The sequence below is a fragment of the Lycorma delicatula genome, chromosome 10 (assembly GCF_047948215.1).
Source record: "Lycorma delicatula isolate Av1 chromosome 10, ASM4794821v1, whole genome shotgun sequence".
NCBI classification, from domain to species: Eukaryota; Metazoa; Arthropoda; class Insecta; order Hemiptera; family Fulgoridae; genus Lycorma; species Lycorma delicatula.
In genome coordinates, this window is record NC_134464.1 from 80,049,761 (window position 1) to 80,071,670 (window position 21,910).

A 21,910-nucleotide genomic window follows, 5' to 3' on the forward strand; every position below is an offset into this window, starting at 1 on the left:
ATTACAGAATCACATTGCCAACTGCAAAACTTTTTGTTGCGGGGTCGCCATCTTTGCTGCTAGCGCTTTCATTAAAAGGTACAGAAAACAGTTTATGAGCTTGCGCACAGCTAAAAATGTTTGAGTTTGTCTTTCATTTCATGTATTATTGGTCAATGTACATGAAGCTTGAGAAATATTGCATGGCTTTGGAGCCCCGATATTCATTTTCAAACACACGGTATATATATTTTACAAAACTATAATGAACAGTTATTAACTTTTCATTTTATATAAAAACATTTAAAAATTCTCGTTTATTAATATTTTTTTTTATTGATTATTCTATGTTTACAGATTGATATTAAATATGGAAACGGTTTCATATTTCAAAACTGAAGGACACGAGGAAGTAGAAAAATATGCGGATCTACATAGTTACAAAATTACTATTTTATGATATGTTTGAAATATTTGTCCGACATCAAGATCCACCAAATTGAATCAAATTTTTAATGTAAAATTTTATGACCTATTAAATCACAGTATAGTTACAAAAAATTACTAAAAACGAGTATTGATCGAAACTCATGTATTTTAAATCTTTGAGAAAACAGGTGGTCTTTTAAAAAAAGGCTTTTTTAAGCTTGTGACCGGATTACTTCGGTCACATGAGTGGGGGGAGTATAAATAATTTTTTTACGTTTTCAGGTACGAGTACGCAAGTACTATTCATTTAAAATGGGGTTTCCTTTCATATGTATATATATATATATATATATAGAGAGAGAGAGAGAGAGAGAGAGACCTATATATAAAATTTTGAGTCTCGAAAATCTCCAAAAATACAAGATCAATTTTATTTAAATTTAGATATGTTGTAGTAGTGTATCTGAAGTGATTGCATGTGAAAATCTGATGAAGACTGGTTGAGTTGTTCTTGAGTTACGCTCAATCTAAGGTCGAAATTTGAGGTTATGTTGACGGTGTAGTGGTGTATTTTTTATACGCGTTTATGCAGTGAGTCACAGTGGTAAGTTGAAACTTGATGCTGGTGAGGGTCTACTGGTTAATCGAACGTATGTAGTACGTTTTACTCTGAAAATCAATACGTTTTTAACTTCGAACTAGTGTGGACGTCGGAAGCGAAAAGTCGGTCTTCTTGCGCAGAACTGCAGGAGGGTTTTTTCAATTTTACTTATTTCAAAAAGAATTAAAACGTTAGGAAAAAATAATGAACTCTTCCAACATTTTATTGAGATAATAGAAACTACTTCTATGTCTCCGAATCCCTCCTACAGATTTACAAAAAAATGTATACAGTCGTTCGAGAAGTCCAGGTTCCCCTCCCTACAATTAAAATATTTCTGTTAGTTAAAAATGTTCCCGTATTCGGTTCTAAGAAATAATTTCTTTACTACGATTGGTATCCCTGCTCTCAAGGTCATTGAGGACAGACTTCCTCTCTCGTTTCAGTTGCAAAATCAAGGCTGAGTGACCGGACACAGTTACAGTGTTGAGGAACCGTTGGTAACGCGTTTGAGTGCGCGTAAGACGACTCACCGGGCAATCAATGAACAAACAATGAATGCTTGATCAGTAGAAACGTTCATTTGCTTCCGGCAGTTTAAAACCGGTCGTGTAATGGATGAAAGAAGACGTGAGTTTAAATGTGTGTCGTCGATGCCGATTCGGTCGAGCAGTCTCCAATTAAATTTATTTGTAAACGAGCGGCTGAACTTAATATACCATGGTCAACAATGCATGATCACAATAAAAATGTTTTGAATATGATACAATTTTGAACAACTTTTGTGAATAAATTATCGGATGTAGACCTGAAACCTGAAATTGGTATAATGCCCACAATTTCTAAATGCGGTGTTCGCACAAGAGTATTGTTTTCTCGCGATGTGTGCAATTATCACGATTTATAATCCAGGAATATGGTTTTCTGAGCTAAAGAGAATTCTCATACTGAATGCGATTCTAAAAGAGATTCATCACACGTCATGATATGTATGAACTTTGATTACATCATAATACTTGTTTGGGTCATATTTTTATGAAGAGTACTTAATTGGTGACTCTTATTGACAAATCGTAATAAGATGTTAATACCCCAATATTAATTAATTTTTTTAATAGAAGGTTTTCTTGCAACGTGTATGGATACAGCAAGACGAGGCTCCAGTTAATTTTGTTCTTCAAATGCGCTATTTCCTTAATGAATAATTTCAAGGTTGCTAGATCGGTTGGAGTTCATAAGCAACACCAGACCATTTAAATAACTACCAAAAATCCTGACCTTACAACACTCCACAAATCATTGTAGGAAATAATCAATATCTCAACATTTATATGCAACAAAAAAAGAATTGCGTAACAGTATGGGGGAAGTCTTTCTAACTATAAATCCGAAGATGCTTTGCAACACGTCAAGGAGGACGTGGAGATGCATAGCTCTGTGCATTCAACATGTTCCAGTTATAGATTCATTGGACTAACAACTTATAAGGATAAATATATATATATAACCGTTCAAAATAGGTACTAAAGCGAAAAGGTATATTTATTTAGGGGTACGAGGATTTCTTGGATATACTGTAAAATCAACCCTCCCCGGAATAGAAGTTATCGTATAACGTTTCAAGTGTTTACGTTAATTCATACCTGAAACGAAATATAGGCTAATGCATATATAATCTATCCACCCAGACACACACACACACACACACACAATATATATATATATATATATATATATATATATAATACACGCACATTTTTTTTAGCGAATTTTAACTGAATTTCAGTTAACTCAGGGTACTCATAGTAACCTGAATTAGAAGATTAATGTATCTTTTGAAATGTGGTCATTTTTGATACGATAGACACTTTTCCTCTATTGTATTCTGTAATTGTATGGAAAGTAACTAATTATTGGTTATAGTTTTGTTTAAAAAACTGACCTAATGAAAAAATACATTAAAAATATACTAATTTCTCAGTTTTTAGTGATGATGATTGTTTGACAGTCGAAACGGATTAATCCATCTACTTTTAGATTTTAAATAATCTTTTATAAACAATTTATTAGCTTTTTATACTTTTAAAATCTATTGTATATAACGATTACAAAGATCTCGTACAAAACTTACTACGGTATAATGCAACAAATTTTTTTTTTTCATTAACAAAACCATTACGTATCTATAATATGTTACGTATCTATAATATGAATTAAAATTCAAAGTGATTTTTAATTGACTTCAAAATAGGATAAAAACTACAAAATGGTGTTATAATTCTTACGCTAAAATGTGGTATTTGAATATGAATGTGAGAAAAAAATTAAATGTAATTTAATTAGATATTGTTGATGGCTTATAATTTCTGAATGGAAATGACAGCGTAAAACAATTAATTATTTTAAATAATGGTCTCAGAATAGAAAAAAATACACGGAAAGCATAAATGAATGATTGATGAAATAGGAGACGCGATGAAAATTCAGTTTTCAAAATTAACTTGATAAAATGTAGTATAGAATATATTGCCTAATGAAGGAGTGAAGAATAGTCATCGAGATGAGAAATGAAGCTGGGAGGGAAGTGACTGTGAATATGGGGGTGGAGGGCAGTAATCTATATGAGCTGGCGGGGAAGTGTATTAACCTATATAACATACTGCTATTGTGATATAAAAACATTTGATTACCGTCAATTTTCAAACGGGTGTGTTTCTAAAATATATTTTACAGTACGTCTAAATATAATATTAATATTATTATTATATTATAATATTATATAATAATAATATATATATAATAATATAAATATATTATATATACAATATATATTATTATATTATTTTATATATTATTAAATTATAATATTTATTTATACACGGTATTGTAATGTTATATGATTCAATTATTATTAATATGCAATTTTTTACACATGCATTTATAATTGAAGATGAATTAATACATAATATGACTAGATTTTCAAATAGTCAATACTTTTAATCTTTTCTCCGATGACAACGCGAGAACGTGAGTAGCCGAGGAAGAGGTTCCTCGCTCTGTAAATCGAGAACGAACGTCTTGTTAAAAAGGGTTGAGCGTCATATCTTGCTTAATCATTACTCATCAATGGTTAGAAAGCTCAGTTGTTAATCAGCAGGGTGCTGGTCGGAACGAAGAATATCAAAACAAACACATGAGTGTGGATACGGCGAACGTGCAATTTGCTTTATCCTCTTAAATGATATTTTTATATATACAGAGTGTCCTACAAAGAAACGGAAAATCTTTCAGAACATGTTCTACTGGTGAAAATAATGAAAAATCTTCATATAAACATACTTCTAGAAACGCTTTGTTTTCGAATTACGGTTGGCTAAAAATTTCGCCCGGATTTCAGTTCTTCTAATAAAAAAAAGTCCTACTGTAATTTTTGGGACTCAAATTAAGTAATAAAGTTGGTCGTTTATTATGTAATTTGAGCTGGGAAATAGGATTAAAACAGGTCCAGAATTGTAACTCCAGTAGTTTTTAAGATATCCGACGTTTTAAGATATCGACATCGAACACAAAGTTCGATGTCGAAAAACAAGTTTTTTTTAGGATTGTAATGTAATAGCTTTCTTAAATGACTAATAAATGTGGAATATTTTAACAAAATTTCTAGAGAATTTAATTTTGAGAATTAATAAATGTAATGGAATGCAAAAGTGGCGGGAGTTTCACAAATTCTCCCTTCGAATCGCAGAGCCTGGACAGTGTCCCTTGCTGCTGTATGATTCTGTAATCGGCGTGTTTAAGGGTTTATTTTAATGACGGGTCTAAGTTTTAAGTTTTATTATATTTTATGGACGGATTTATGATTAGCGTTCAATATCCGTTTGGACCAGCGTTCTCAAACCCATTTCTGGGTCCGATCGCGGGAGGCTAGGCTTTTAAAGCCTGTGCCCCGACGTAATTCCCCTTCAGACCGTCCGCTGAAGTCCTTTCGGTACTAGAGCTTCATAGGCTAGTAGGAATACGCCACAAAGGGGCCCTAGTTTTGGAGGGAGCAATGAGCCTCCTTTCCCGGAGGGAGTCGCAATTGCTGGTTTAATAATAAATGTAAATACAGCCAATAAAATGAAAATAACATTTTTAAAAAACGGTTTTTTATTGAAGCAAAACAGACAGAAAATTGTATTATTCTTTCTGTACCTAATAAATGGTATTCTTAATAATGCAAAAATAAAATAAAATACATGAAATGATGAATGGTAACAGAATAACAAACCTCAGTTACAGCAAGTGATCGAAAATCCCTCCTTCACAATGTACACAGCACTCTGCCCGATGTAAAATATTTCCGACGACTTTCCGTATCATTTCAGGATCATTTTTTTTAAAAATTCAATAGCATTTCGTATTTTATTGAATAAATCTTCTTTAGTATTAATTTTTTGTCGGTATATTATCGTTTTCATATGACCCCAGTTGAAGTAATCTAGCGGCGTTAAGTCAGGTGATCGTGGTATCCAATTGATTGGTCCATCGCGTCCAATCCAGTTTAAGAAATTAGCATTCAAGTGATTTCTAACTAATAAAGAAAAATGTGGCGTTGTACCATCACGCTGGAAAATTATCAGCAATCTAGTCTGTAAAGGTACATCCTCCAAAAGTGTCGGAAAAATATTTTTCAAAAAATTAACGTTGCATCTCCTGTAAGGTTTTCATTGAAAATAAATGGTCCCAGAATTTTGACATAAATAATGCCACATCAAATATTAATGTGAAATTAGGCTATTCAGAAAGTAAGGAACGTTTCCACCTGACGCCGCCAAGCGCACGCCAATCGCGTATATATTGGTGTGCTCGTGCTCGGCACCTCAGTCAGCGTCCAGCCGTTACAACGGGAACATCTCCGCACTGCCCGTTTTTTTGTATACAAATTTGAAATGTGTGCTGCAATCTAAAATCCCGCCAGTTGTGAGCTGCGGTCTGTGATTCGTTTTTTGTTGGCAAAAAACTTAAAACCAATAGAAATTCATCGGGAACTGTGTGAAGTGTACGGGAACATCGTAATGAGTGAAAGTTCTGTCAGGAAGTGATGCATTCAGTTTAAAAATGACCGAACAAACGTTCACGATAAAGAGAAGAGTGGACGTCCGAGCATTGTGACTGACGATCTGGTCTCCAAAGTTAACGAAAAGATTCGTGAAAACCGCCGTTTCACAATAACTGAGCTTTCTTTATGTTTCCCACAAGTTTCATGGACTTTATTGTTTGAAATTGTTTCACAGAAGCAAGGCTACCACAAATTTTGTGCAAGATGGGTGCGTCACTGAGTGGTTGAGATCACAGGCGGCAGAATTCTATGACACAGGAATTTCAAAGCTTGTCCACCGCTATGATAAGTGCCTGAATTTGCATGGTGATTATGTTGAAAAATAGTATTTTAGTTCCTCTTTCACATGTATATAATAAATTTTTTTTCTTGTACTTGGTTTTTTTAAATTCCAAAACGTTTCTTACTTTCTGAATAGTCCTCGTATATTGGAAACTAGTTTCCACAGTACCATGTGGTTTGTCTTCACTCCATAAATGATTTTCTGACTATTTTTTATCTGTTTTGCTTCAATAAAACACTGATTATTAAAACTTTTTTATTTACTTTTATTTGCTGTATTTACATTAATTTTTTTTAGAATTAAATTCTATACAAGTTTTGTTACAAAATCTTCCGCATTTATTAGTTATTTAACAAAGTACTACGAACCTAAAAAAAAAATATTTTTCGATACAGAACTTTGTGTTTTACGTCGGATATCTTAAAAGTTACTGGATTTACAGTTCTGGGACCTATTTTCCAGCTCAATTTACATAATAAACCATCAGCTTTACTCCTTAATATGGGTTCCAAAAATTAAACTACAGTAGAGTACAGTAGAGTACTAAAATAAAAATTACAGTAGGGCTTCTTTCTTTTTATTAGAAGAGCTGAAATCCGGGCGAAATCTTTCGCTAGCCGTAACTCGAAAACAAAATGTTTCCAGATCAATAATTATGTGAGACCTTTTCATTATTTTCACCAGTATAACATGTCTTGAAAATTTCTTCGTTTCTTGGTAGGACACTATCAAGAAACCAATATATATATATATATATATAAATAATTTTTTTATTTGTTTAATTTTATGTATAACTTTTAGTTTTTAATACTTTCGTTTCTTAATTTTAACAAAAAGGAAAATAAAGAAGGAAGTATACGGTTTTTTTTAACTATCGGTTCTATTCCATCCCTTGTCATTTGTCCCGTGTCATCTGAACGAGTGAGATTCAGTCGTAGAACTGCTTCCATTATTCGATCTGCAGTTCAACATTTTTTCTCAATCATCTATTTTATTGTATTTTACCGACGTGGCGTATTTTCTTCCGCAACTTGACTTTCTAAAATCAGAATATTTCTGCATTTTAGCCATTCTAACAGTTCATAATTTGAATTCGGTGACTTGTGTTAAATTTCTATAACGAAGGGTTTCATTATCAAAAGTGAACAACTGCAATATTTTAACTTTGTTTCTAGCCATTTTTCGTATATCTCAGCGTTCTTGTTCTTCTAGTATCTGGAAATTTTTCCTGAAGCACTGTTGGCGAACGCTATCAGCTTCGATTCTTTGGATAGGGGTTTTTTGTAGCCATTAGTAGAATCAACAGTCCAGTAATAATATTTTACGTATGTTAAGTAGTAACAATAAGTCTTGTTTGAAAAAAAAAATTGGTCTTCTTTCCCAACTGTAAATTTTAACTAAATAATTTACTAGTCTGAAAGCTGTATCAATAGAAAATAAATTTTTCTACCAAAATTTGCATATTTGTTTCAATCCATCCAAAATCCATATTCCTCAAAATTTTTCGTAACGCGTGCAGTTTATTTTCATATCCGGGTATTTTATTTTTAAAACAGCTAAAAACTTCTTTAATGTCAGTAATTTATTTATTTAGCGTATGGCACCAAAACACAATACCAATTACAGTCAAAAATTACAAACAAACATTTAACAAATTAATATAAGCTACAGATTCTGGAGTCGCCGTCAGGAAATCTTCAGGATTCCCTTCATAAGCTATGCTAGGGCAAACTTCTGTGATGTGTGTAACAGTTTGATTTTCACCACATTCACAAAGGGGCGTCGGTGTTTTACCCCATTTATACAGGAAATAGGCGCAATGTCCGTAATGTTTTATGCCGTATATGAAAAGTTTTTACAATTTTGCTTAAAACAATTTCTGAAAGTTATCAATATTAAATTGCTTATTCTTTTACGAAATTTTTTAGGCATATAGTTTATCTGCTATAGCTTTACGCACCATATTGTAAGACGTGGAGCAAAAGTCAACTACGCGCGCTTGAATTTCTAAATCAACATTTCTGATTTCTCTTCAGTTATTATGTTGTAAACATTCTTTATTTACATTTTCTTATTTTATGGTTACATCTTGACTGAGGCATTGCGAAGGTAAGCGTGAATGAGAAGGTTGAATAAAATTAAAGTTTCATGCGAGTATTGAAAAATGCTATTCATAATACACAAAAACGAATTATAGGTATTGAAAAATATTATTTATAAAACGGGGAAATGAACGCAAAATTAGCAACACACGCGCAACAAAGCGCCTGGCTTCTTGCTACCTTCAACGCCCTATCACGGTACACTGTTCTCTCCACTATGCTATTTATTAACATTACCAACACTCCTTCAGGCATTTGAAATAGGACTACTGTACATCGATGTGTTTACACTTTCTAAACTTTAAGTATATGAATCAAGAGTAATACTATTGAACCAGCAGGAGATAATAATATTCTTGGCATTTTTAAACATTACATCACACTCGAGATGCGTAGATACATGCCTACATACTAAACAGAAGGGATAAAATGCTACAATCAGGAAAACATTTTTTTTGCTTTTATAACTGGTTAAAACAATGAAAGTACAATTAAAAAAATGTATGTTTTTTTGTCTATCCCAAAACATAGTAGTTATAAATTAGAATTTAATGAAGTGAAATTATTTTAATTAAAAAGCCAGGCAATAATACGTACAAAATTATTAGAACTGGCATAAAACAAAAATATCTTTTCCAAAAGATGAAGTAAAAAAAATTTATTGTTATTGTTTTTCTTACAATTTAAATTTTTCCCGTCATGAGTATCATCTAATAAATATGATTAACTACTTTTTCAAATTTTTTTCTTTTTTTTGTCTAAAAGTTAATGAATTATTATAAGGCTTACTTTTGATCTTTTTTCATTTATCATTGGTTACTTTTTTTTATTTATTTGACTGATGAATTAATTCATTGCAAAAGCTTTCAAAGAAGCTTGTACTTGGGAATGTGAAAATTGAATTTTGTAGAAAATTGATGAAAAATGCTATGCCTGTCTGGGGATTCGAACCCGACACCTCCGGATGAAAGGCTGAGACCCTACCACTCCGCCACGGAGATCGGCATTTACTTGAATATTTTTTCTCTCATTTAACCCTGTTGAATTTCTAATAATAATTTATGTTGTAATGTGTATGTCTAGTATAAGTAATTGGTGTTTGCTTAATCCACTTTCGTCCCGGACTTCTCGAATACTTTATTGCTTGATTTCTACTTTTAAAACTGCCAATGCTGATTCTATTTACATGTTTTTTAGGCTTTCTTGATCTATTGGTTTCCGTTTTTCTTGTTTATTTGTCTGTCAGAATCCTTTAGGTAAATCCTTTAAAATTAATTCTAATTAGATTTATTTATTTATGTATCAAATAAAAAAATCTAAGTGATATATTATAAAAATTATCTTAACATAAATACTGTGGTAAGGTATTTCTTAAAGTATTATAAAGCGTAGTTAACAATAAATCAAATGGCAATATTTTTTGAATAATTTAATAAAAGTTTAAAAGGAATAGAAGTTTTAAATGTTAAAAAAAATAAATTTACAATTTACAAATGTAATAAATCTTGAAAACTACTTCTTTCCTGATAGACTCATTCAGAAAAAAATGAATTCTTTGACTGAACATAAATCCTACCTTACTAAAAGGCATTTGTATGTGTGTGTGTGTGTGTGAGAGAGCGCGCGCGTCCTCCTTAACTGAGAACATGCTTACATGATCGAACATACTGCCCGTCAAAAAATCATATGATTTTTTTTTTAAATGTTTATAGACAATAAGTAAGAAGAAGCAACACCAACAAATAAGAGCAAAAAGAAAGAACATGCTTACATGATTGAACATATTGTCCGTCAAAAAATCATAAGATATTTTCTTAAATGTCTATAAACAATTGGTAGATTTTAGAGGAGGTTGGACTGTATGTTCATAGGTGATGAATGAAGACAACGCCTTGTAGCTTGTTGAATAATGGTTAATGAATTATTGTCTTCTATAACTTGACATATAAAAATTAAATAAAACATTAAAGATAACGTTCATCCGAACAAAGAATGGAATCCATCCGGAATACGAGTATGACGTGACCGCCTTGGATCAAATTCGAGCACCGAATGCTAGTAACTATGAGTAACACTGATTGTCCATCCGGACGAGATGAAAAATGCAACCGCAGTGCACGGAATTCTAACGTAGAATGCTAGTACGAGCTAACTTTCCGGCGAGCGCTAGCACCCAGTAGATTGCAGCACCGGACTGCTCGACGTGGAACGGAACAACAGTAAATAACAACAGCAATAATAATTATAAAATAAATTAATAAATTTTACAACCGTAATTCATTCATTCTATATCGTAACAGTCTTAAAACACAACTATTTTCGATACAAATAAATCGATACTGAAAATACTATCGATTATCCATTTAGAATCGTATATATGATTTTTTTGCCCTTGTATTTGCAATTATGTTTAATTGCAAAAAAAAAACGTGGGTCAAATCAAATTTTAAGCAATAAAAAAGGTCAAAATTAGAAGAATTTTCAGCCCTATATATCCTCCAAAGGAGAAGCCAATTTCTCTTCTTTTACTGTGTCAAGGAAAGTTAGTTTCATATTACAATAATTTATTTCGTAAATTGAATATAATATATAAATAATAGATTAATTAATTTAATTTATATTTAAGCCTCCAGCTCTCTTAGTGAATGAATTTGCATATGGATATTATGGAACTTGATGAAAATGTTGAGAGTGTGCAATCTTTAAAAGATGCGTAAACTGATTTAAACCAAATTTAATTGGGAAGATTTGCTGATATTTTTTCGCTTTTCCTTGATCAATTTTCATCATTTAAAAAAAAACATTTTACACAAGAGGTAGTCAACTTTGGAAACCTAATAATCCCATTCCAGGAGGCCGCCTGCCAGGGCAACCTGCCCGGAGGGCCTAGCTGTGGAGGCGTGCCGTAGGCACGCCCTGCAGCTAGTATAATGGCTAAGTGACTATTGGTATTAGCAACCGATGACTTATTCCATAAAAAGTATTACCTCGAGGCAGAAAATAACCTGGCCAAGAAGGGAGCAGAAGTAAAATAGAACAGTTTAAAAAAAGACCTTAGTTTAATGTACCCTCTAATCTAAGAAAAGGTAAAATAAAAATTAAAAAAAATATAATACCTGCAAAAATTTAAATGAAACTTACGTAAACATAACTAGAATTAAAAAAATGTTGATGTATATATCATAAAAGAAGTAAATATTTATCTGGGAGCACTTCAAGAGGAAGAAATATATACAGTGAAACCTAAATAAATCGAAATTCGCTAAGTCGAAGAAATATTCGTCCCAGTCAGTTTTGTATACCATATAATGTTAAATTTAGCCTTGTAATTTAAAATTTTTAAATAAAAATGTTCGTTAAATTGAAGTTTTTATTTTAATTTTTCCATTTCTTTACGTTTAATTTATTCAAAAGCGCTTGCAGGTCATCATTAAAGTGACCGCATTCCTTTTTCGGTTATATTTCTTGTAAATTACATCATATTGGTGATTCCAAATATCCCAATCCTGTCTGTACTATATTCATGTTTGATAGTGCGTAAGAGACGGATCTATCTTCTGTAAACCTTGTTTATTGTTTTTTTTTATTTCTTAGTAGTGTTTCACTGTTTTTTCTGTTTGTTTACATCATTAATTTTTTTAATTGTTTTGCGATCTGTCAATTGACATGTCAACCGACCGTAAATACAAAACTTTGAAAGAAAAATCTGAAATTATTAACGCAGTTGAATAAAAGTGGATGAAGAACAAAGTCTGATGTGGCAAAAAATATTGAATTCCTTTATCCACATTGATCACCTACTTAAAAAATAAGGATAAGATTATAAAAGGTAACCGTAGTGGAGATGGATCGAAGAAAAGACAATGGGGGCCTGAATTTCCGGATATTGATCACTGCGTAATAATTTGAGATTTACAGAAGAAAGACGCCGCGATACATAATTAAGTGGTCCGGTTATTTGGTTTAAAGCCGAAGAATTTTCTGAACTGTTAGGAAACGATAAATTTAAGACCGGTGCTGGATTGCTTGAAAAATTTACCAAAAGGAAGTTAATTTCTTTTTAACGAATTTGTGTAGAAAGAGTACCCGTAATTCAAGAGGATTTTGAACAGTGGAAAGGTAAACTTTCTCAGCTGTTAAAAGAATATAACCTTCATGATGTTTTCAATGTAGACGAATTAGAGTTGTTTTATAAAACAAACTTTTACTTTGAAAGGAGATTCATGCGTCGGCAGAAAGAATGAATTACGATTTTAGTCGGTGTGAACATGAATGGTACAGAAAAGCTTCCTCTTAATGATTTATAAATCTGCGCGTCCATGCTGTTTTAAAAATGTAAAATCGTTACCAATTGAGTATACTGTAAATTGAAAAGCACTGATGACAGCGAACTGCTTTGAAAATTGTATTCGGAAACTGGATAAAAAATTTATTTTGCAAAAAAAAGTAATTTTATTCATTGACAGCTGTCCTGCATACCTTTCTCTTACTAATTTGAATGCAATCAAACTTCAATTTTTTTTACCGAATATCACTTCCGTGTGTGAACCCATGGACCAAGGTCATAAGAAATTTGAAAAATTATTAACGCAAACTCATAGTAAATAAGATAACGGAAATAAGTTCAAAACGGGTACAACAGGTATTATTAATTTGTTACATGTACATCGAATGATATTAACTGCATGGTAACAAATAAAACGTGAAACCATTTCAAATTTTTTTAAGAAAACTGGATTAATTGTAGAAACAGATGGAAGTGCGAAGGAATGATGAAAACAATAATATAACAGATCCGGAAAATTGGAATGAACTTGCCGGTGTACCCATTGTTACGTTTGTGAATGTGAACAATATCATCGTTTTTAGTGAAACACCAGATGAAGAAATCGTTGACGAAGTTAGAAACGAGGAAAGGTTAGAAAGCGATAAAGACGGCAACGTTGAGGAAGAACAGTCCACACTGCCTGAGAATAAAGAAGCGTTAGAAATGTTAAAGAAATTTACAGTCGTACGTTGAAGGCCAAGTAAATACAGAGCCAGAAATATTTTGTAGTTTAAATAAGTTAGAACAAAGTGAAAATTCAAAATACACAGAAGAAAAAGTTAAACAACGGAATATTTTTGTACGCTCCAATAACTAGAAGTTATAAATTCATATTCAGTATGTACTGTATTTATTACCATTAACCTAATAATTGTCTTTAAACTGTCTTTCTTTTTAACCGCACTTCCACTACCATCATCCGATTTAATTACGCCGTTATTATTGTCCGACAAGGCCTTTTCTTTGCGATGTTTTCGACTATCTGCAAAGGGAGCCGCTTGTGGAATATTATTATTAAAATTACTACCATATTATTATTTTGCTAACCTAAATTATTTCAAGTTAATCGATAATTTTTTTTGCATCTCAGTTAATAATAACACATTGCCTTACAAAAATGAAACCTATTTCATCTATGAATTACTAACCAAAAGAAAGAATAGAAAACATAAAAGTTACGTTAATTCGGTAATAGGGAATTTGTTGTACTAGTCGTTAAGTCGGCATTTTTTAATAGTCCCTTGAATTTAGAATTATCGAGGTTTCACTCTATATTCATCTTTAAGATGGACTGATCAGCGACTAGGAAGTGTCACGAAACAAGCTTTGTCTGGGACAAATCAAGGCCAGGATGGTTCTTGCCCAAAACCAGTAAGGGGTGGGCGGGAAGTTCCTTTACAGTGTAATAAATCCGGCTTAATCGGGCTCTACTGCTGCCAGTTCTCATTGGCTGTTATCGCTCACTGCTGTTGGAAGAGGAGGGGAGGATAAGCCGTGATGGGGTCGTCTGGTGCGTTCATTCGTGGTGGAATGACCTTAGTCGTAGTCGAGTGTGGAGCGACGGTAGATACGAGTGCGTCCACTCTCGAAGACCGTTTGTTAGCTTGTGTGTGGGTCCACAACGTTCACACACTGGTAAAACATCGGGGAACATTATGAATGACTTCTTTGTTTTGCGAAATCGTCACCATCATGGCAAACGTTACTGATATAGGAGAAGAAGGCTTTTGCAACGGGAAGTGTTCTTGATGTCACGCAGTGCGAGGCCGAGCACTCGAGCTGAGAAGTGTGCTGTCACCGATTGTGTGCTCACCGAAGTGAGCTGAGAAGTCATCGATTCAACGATCACCGATGAAATCAACGCGCGAACGTTTTGCAAAATTAGGCGTTCCAAGATCGACAGTGCGAGACCATATGCAGAAGGACTTGAAAGTTAAATGTTTTCGTTCAGTTACAATTAATGAGTTGAGTGAGATGGACCTTGATGGACTTGTTTATGCGCGTCAGTTATTGCTCGAACGCTTTCCGAGAGCAAACGATAAAAAGAACGTCATGTTCTCAGACGAGTCTGCGATTTATCGAAACTCTTGTAACCAAAATATTTTTTTCTGGGCGAAAGATAATCCTAACATTTTTAAGGGAATCAAACACCATCTGCCCTATGATATGATTTGGACTGGGATGACAGTTGAACATCTCCTTGGTCCTTATTTTTTCGATGGTACAGTTTATGAAATTATTGCTGAGAATGATCGAAGAGTGTTTGGTTGCAGAATAAACGGCAAAAAGAATTGCTGACGTCATTAAAGTTTCCACAAGATAGTGCTCCAGTTTTATTATTTTATTTTGAATGTTCACAGATGCCTCAATGAAATGTTTTCGAATTGCTGAATCGGAGGTGGATCAGAAGAGTTACCAGTTCCATTGCTTTGGCCAGCAAGAAGCCCTGACCTTACCACACTTGACATTGCAGTCTGGAGTTTTGTAAAAGAAGAGATCTGAAAACACAGACACATCAACAATGAGCAGCTCAAAGACTGTTCGGTCAGCATTTGAATTGGATCACTGCTGATATGCTATTGCAGATGAACAACCGGGCATAGAGGCGCATACAGCTGTGCTTTGAACAAGGTGGAACTCACACAGATATTTTAGATCCACAGAACAAATGGAGTTTGTTCCACATAAAGAAACTTCTCGCTCATTCCATGGTAAAGTTAAAAAGTGCTCAAAAAGGTGATCTTTGTAAAATCAAAATCAGAATTTAAATGATAATAATATAAAAAAATTTATAAGTTAATTTTTAAGAACAGTAAATAGTTTGACAAATTTTTTTAGAACTGCTGTTTTAATGGGGTGAGTTGATAATCTTCTAACTCTCAGATAAGATTTTAAAATATTTCCAACCCAGTAGAAACAGTCTAGTTCAACTTCAATAACATTTTTTGAACAAATTTTCAGGTTGTGTAATTTCTTATGGTTTTTTTTTTTTTTTTTTAGTTAACTTTAAACTTGCATGAGTAATTTTTTTATGAAGCCCAACCCTTTTAAAATTAAAACATATTCAATGTTTTTTGATTGTTTCATTTGAATTTTTCAAAAAATTATATAAAATTAATCTGCCTGATACAATAGCTACAATAGATACGATAACTACTATATTAAATTTTATAATTGTAAATTAAATCATTCTTTAGATATAAAAACCAAATGGAGGGCCAAGCTTACACATACATACAATCTTAATATCCAGTATTTTTGACTCTAGGATTTTCAAAACATAAAAGAATATGAAAATCATAGGCTGTCAGTTTTTGATCAACAGCAGTTTGTTCTACGTATGTAAAAAGTCAGAAAAGTTAAACCTATTAAGAATGTTACATTTTTAATCTGAATAATTACTATTAAATTTAAATCAGTCCAACAGACTTGTATACTAGTAGTGCCAAAAGAATTAATTCAACTGGTGAAGTGTGTAACGCAATTATTTTATTTACTGGCTGAATTACCTGGTGCTATTTCTGATGCTACTACATCCTATCTATTACCTAAACAGAACCCTCAGTAAAAATCAACAATAGTAAAAATCATTTACTTCATTTATCAAAAGGATGAACTCTTCTCAAGATACAGCAATTTAATAAAATATTTTGTTTCACAACTTTTACAGGATGATGAAAACAAGATTTTTCATAATGAATTTTATGTAATATGGAAATTAAATAGCAGTGGTAGGTTCACCTTCTACATTGAAGATCCTTAATTTCAGTTTTGGCTAGGGTCTAAAAAGTGTATAATGAGTCAACTGAAATGTAATTACTAAAAACATTAATGATTCATTTGACTTAATTGGTTATTTTTAGAAAATAATTATAAAAAAAGGATTGCTTATGTCTTACTTGAAGAAGTACTTATTAATGAAGAAACTATTCAATTATTATTTTTTAATTACTACTTTTTAAAACTTAAGCCAGTTTTTTAAGGGTACTGTTTCACATTTTCTGGTAAATAGGTTAGTAATCTAATTTTTACATTGAGAGTGATAATAACAACTATATAATTATTTGATCATGATAAAATAAATAAAAATTGTAATATTAATTGCTATGCTGCATTTTATTTTCATGTTTGTCATCTTTGTATTTCACACAAAATTAAAGTGGAAGCCAATTAATTCAATTTATTTACATTAAAATGTTTGCTCATTATTTGATTTGTCTCTATTTTTCTGTTTTGTTCATGATTATGTATGAATAGCAGAATTTAATTTGACTAAAATTATAGATGGAACTTGAATTAATTTTTAATGGTAATTTACCATTACTTAGTATTTTGTTTGAAATACTCATACCTCAGTACTCTGTTTTTACTTGTAATAGTTATTGATTTGCCCATTTTATGAAAATATATATTTTTTTATTTACTTATTATATGCTTAAAAAAAATAAATCCACAACATTTTTGTGATTTTGTTTTTAATTTATTCAGATTTTTTAATTATATCAGGCTAAAAATAAATTTTTTCTCAATAAAAATATAATAATATTTGATACTACTTTGCTTGCAGTTTTCTTTGTTGTTTCGAATATGATTTTGTAACACTCCTTTTCACAAAATTGTTGTTTACAGTTTACTACCCCTGTGAATGCAACTTAGGTCTAGAAAGAATTTTAAGTAAATGAATGGAAATTAAAGTAAATATTAAAATTTGGAAAAATTTTATTTAAAGCAAATATGATTTTAAAAAGTATTTATAAAACCCTTTTTTTGAAGCTTCTAGCAGGAATTCCGTTCTCTTTTGCAGGAATATATATTATTTTGTGATTCACTTGTTAAAGATAAATTTTAATAAAAATGAATTCAAGGGATAAGAATTAAGAGTAAATATAATTTTAAACATTTAAATAAACATTTTATAACATTTATAACATTTAAATAAATTAAATGTTAACAGTTCTTAAGTTTTAAATAAACATGAGTATATTTATATATAAACAAAAAAAAAATACACATGGCTATTCCGATTTATAACAATATTTTTCTACATCAATATAAAATAACTAATTATTATTTTTAAAAGATCTATAATTTATTAAAATTATTAATATTAATTATATATATTACCTTATGTCATTCCAAAATTAGTAATCTTTTTAACTAGTGATCAAAAAGTTTTTATCAGTTCACTAATTTTTGTAATACCCCTGAGTATGCAAGAGATATAATGTTTTTATAAAATAATATCTAAATTAGAATAATAATATTTAAACATAGATACTCACAAAAAAAATCTTGATTACTCAAGTTCAAAAGTAGTTGAATTCAATTTTAATTAAGACACTTTATAAACAAAAAGGTACCATGATGATAAAAAACTGAAGAAAACACATTACAAATTTGATTCTATTTTAAATATTTTAAGACTTTATTTTGTTTTTACGTTTATATCACTCTTATCAATCAACTCTTTATAAGTCTAAATTAAATAAGTTTTATATTAACAAAAAGCTTACACTCTTGTATGGGTGTGTGTATACAAACTTATTTCAATAGAATTTAATTTATTCTTTTTAGTAAACATTATACGGAAAAAAGGTGTTGTAGAAAACTACTAATTTTACCTTGAAATGTCTTCACATTAATGTACTTCTATTATACAATAATTCATGTTTTTATTATGTAATTTCCATGATTATAGAAAATTAACTAATTATACACAGTAGTCAGTTTTAAATCCTAATTTTTTTTTCGATACAATAAATAAGAAAATAATGATTATTTTTTTCTATTTAATGGTAAATGAGTATTAATTCATATGCACATATAAAAATCAATTGAATTATTTTTTAAGGAATGATAATTCATCATTATCTAATTATGAGCCATCTAGATACCTTAATAAATTTATTAATATTTTTCAAATTGTTATGAGACTTCCCCTTGAATCCCCTTTAGAAAATAGATAATTCATTCTCAGCAGTTTGTTTTTTTAATTTAGTTGTCATAGTTCTGAAAAATGAATCCTTAATAATCAGTTAAAAGTAATTTAGAATTTCAATCTGACATATAAAAAATGATATAAAAGGACATGGCAAAAAAAATAAACCGAAGAGAAAAAAAGATTTATGTTAAAAAATTTTGGATTAAACTTTAGGTATAGAATTAATCTTATAAGAAAAGTTAAGAACAATTTGGATTACAAACATTGTTTTCTGTTATTTAATTAAATCTAAAAAAGCTGACAATACAATTGTAGGATTTTCTCATCACATGGTTAAAGCCGCTTTCCGGAAAAGTCATGTGACTGTGGATTATTTCTGATGCATGTCTTACACACAGAACTTAAATTTAAAATATTTATCATTTTATATAAATATATTTTTTCATTTATTTAAATCAATGATTCTAAATAAAGCGCACGTACATACCACATTTAATTTATGTAGGTGTGGCAGAAGACTAAACTAATGTAATTTTACAACTTACATAGAACAAATTTTCTATTGCAGTCAGTAGGCAGGTGTAACTGCAAGGCTTAATGCATCAGGTACCGAATTAAACAGGCGATTGTGTTCGTGACCTAGCAAGACAGAGTTACTTTTTCACATTTTAAATATTATTCGTTTATTTGCTCATCTGTGATGTCACAACATAGCAGATGAGCAACTGCTGTAAGTCAGTGTTACACTAGCACTCCTTGTGGTGAGAAGGGGTACTATTGATGCAGTATGTACGCCCACTTAGCCACTAGTTTAGAGCATTTTTTGGAGTGAGGTTGCGATTTTGAAAAAATGTTTTTTTTGCAGATACTGTTATTTTTTAATTGTAAATAAATGCCAAAGAAAAATATACCTTTACTGTTAATAAGAATTTATTATTAATTTTAAATGAAGTCTTCTGATTCTGAAAAGGTGTTATTTTTTTAAAATGATTTTTTAGAGAAAGGATAATAAGGTCTTCTCTTGTAAGTATTTTGTTGGGTTATATAAAAACAGTTGTCTGATTTGAAAATGTTATTTTTTAAGAATAAGTGATCATTTTTTAAGGTTAAAATAAAAATTTAAGTTAAAATTTGTAATTTTCAAAATGTGATCAGCATGATACTTTGAGCACCAACAATTTTCTGACAGCCCATTTTTGTATTTTGTAGACTTGTTCTGAATTTTTTTTAAACAGCCTCAAGAAATGATATTATACTTCATGCAATATAAAGTTTTTGATAGATTTCAATTTAAAACCAATTAACAACATTACTCTGCTACTGTTGAATAATTTATTTTACTTATTTATTATAATTATTATTAAGTTAGTTCTTTTTTAGTAAATATGAACTGGATATAATTATATATAAATGATATTCTAAATATGTAAATAAAATTATAATGTATTATAACATTTTTACAATTAAATACAATGTAATAGTTATCAATAATCTTTTCTCATATATATAAAATGTAAGTAATTCCAAGGGAATTTTTATGGGTCTCTGAGAAAATAACTATAAATATATTAATGTTCTTAGAAAAAGCAAACAGCTTTAAAGAATAACATAAATCTTTGCAGCCTAATCACTAAAAATATTATCAATTTGTTTGTTGATTTGAATCTCTCTGATCCAATACTCGATAACATGCAAAATCAAGGAAAATGCCCTACAACACTTGATAACATGAGGAATCCATACTTTAATATAGTTCGTCTCAAATCCAAACAAAGTAATTCTTTACAGAGACTTTCTTGCATCATCAATGACTTTCATTGGCTTTAGTATGACACTGCTTATTGTTAACAGTTATGCCTTCTCTCATTCTACCAAGCCACCTTCAACTGATGTTTCTCAGTGCTCTAATCATTAGATGCCCAGTGAAACTCGGCCAAGTGCAAGCTTGCATAGCTATCATGAGTCATCCATTTTCTGGGATTCCTGCAGGATTGGAAGTTAGCAGAAATTTATAGGTTTACTGCATTTTCTGAAATAAGTCAGATGCTTGAATATCTGGTGAATGTATGGTGGTGGTTGTTTAAACTAACTTAATCATTAACAGTCTAGAAAATTGCACAATCCATTTGGTACATGAACAGAGTATATGATTCTGCAGTAAATGATACTGCTTTGATGTGGAAAACCTAATATATAAACTCTTTAAGACCTGAGCCCAAAGAAATGCCTTGCTTTTATCCATCAATGCATATCTGGCTAATAAATTTGCAAAATTCTTGAGACATTAGGTAAATAGTAGATCACCTGATCTATTACACCACTAAACATAAAATGAATAAAGAGATTATAAACATACCAGATGGTTGAAGTAGATATAGCATAAACAGCCATACCTGCAAATTCAAACTTGGAAATTTATACTTCCCTTGGAATAGAATTGTCTCATATGATAAGTGGTCTCATGGTTAAAGAAATACCAATTATTAAGTAAAATTTATTTCAAAATTACTTTTTTTAAAAAATAAATAATGAGAAAATTTGTACGTAAATATCAGGCAAATGAACTTTAAAGAATTGAAAATAAGGGAAGTAGATATTTATGAGTAATGAACTATATACATTTTTTTACAATATTTCTGTTGCAGTACTAATTTAACTGAAAGTTCTCAGATTTTTATTTTTTTACTGGAAAAATGTTTTATGCATTATTCATAACTTATAAGTGAATTTATTCTGTATGGTGAACAAGTCAGAAAACATGGAGACAATATAACATAAAATAAGTTAAAGAATATCACAGGATCCTGTAATTTTATTGTAAATATTACTAAATCCTATTCTCGCCTAAAGAACTATTGAAACATTAAAATAATTGAACATTGAGATAAACATTGAAATAATTGGTGATGATGTAATTGAATTACGAAATGAAATTCAACAATCCCCATTAATGAAAACAACAGTATTCCTGCTGCCTGTTGTGCAAAATATTTGGGTGTTTTGCTATGACAAATTCTTAATTCTTGCGAAGTAGTCAAATTGTAACTTATTTGTCACAAAATTAAACTATACTGTTTTGATTTTAAGCATTATAATTAAACACTATAAACTTGTTGCCAGTATTAAATATTTATTTTGTCTGTATAT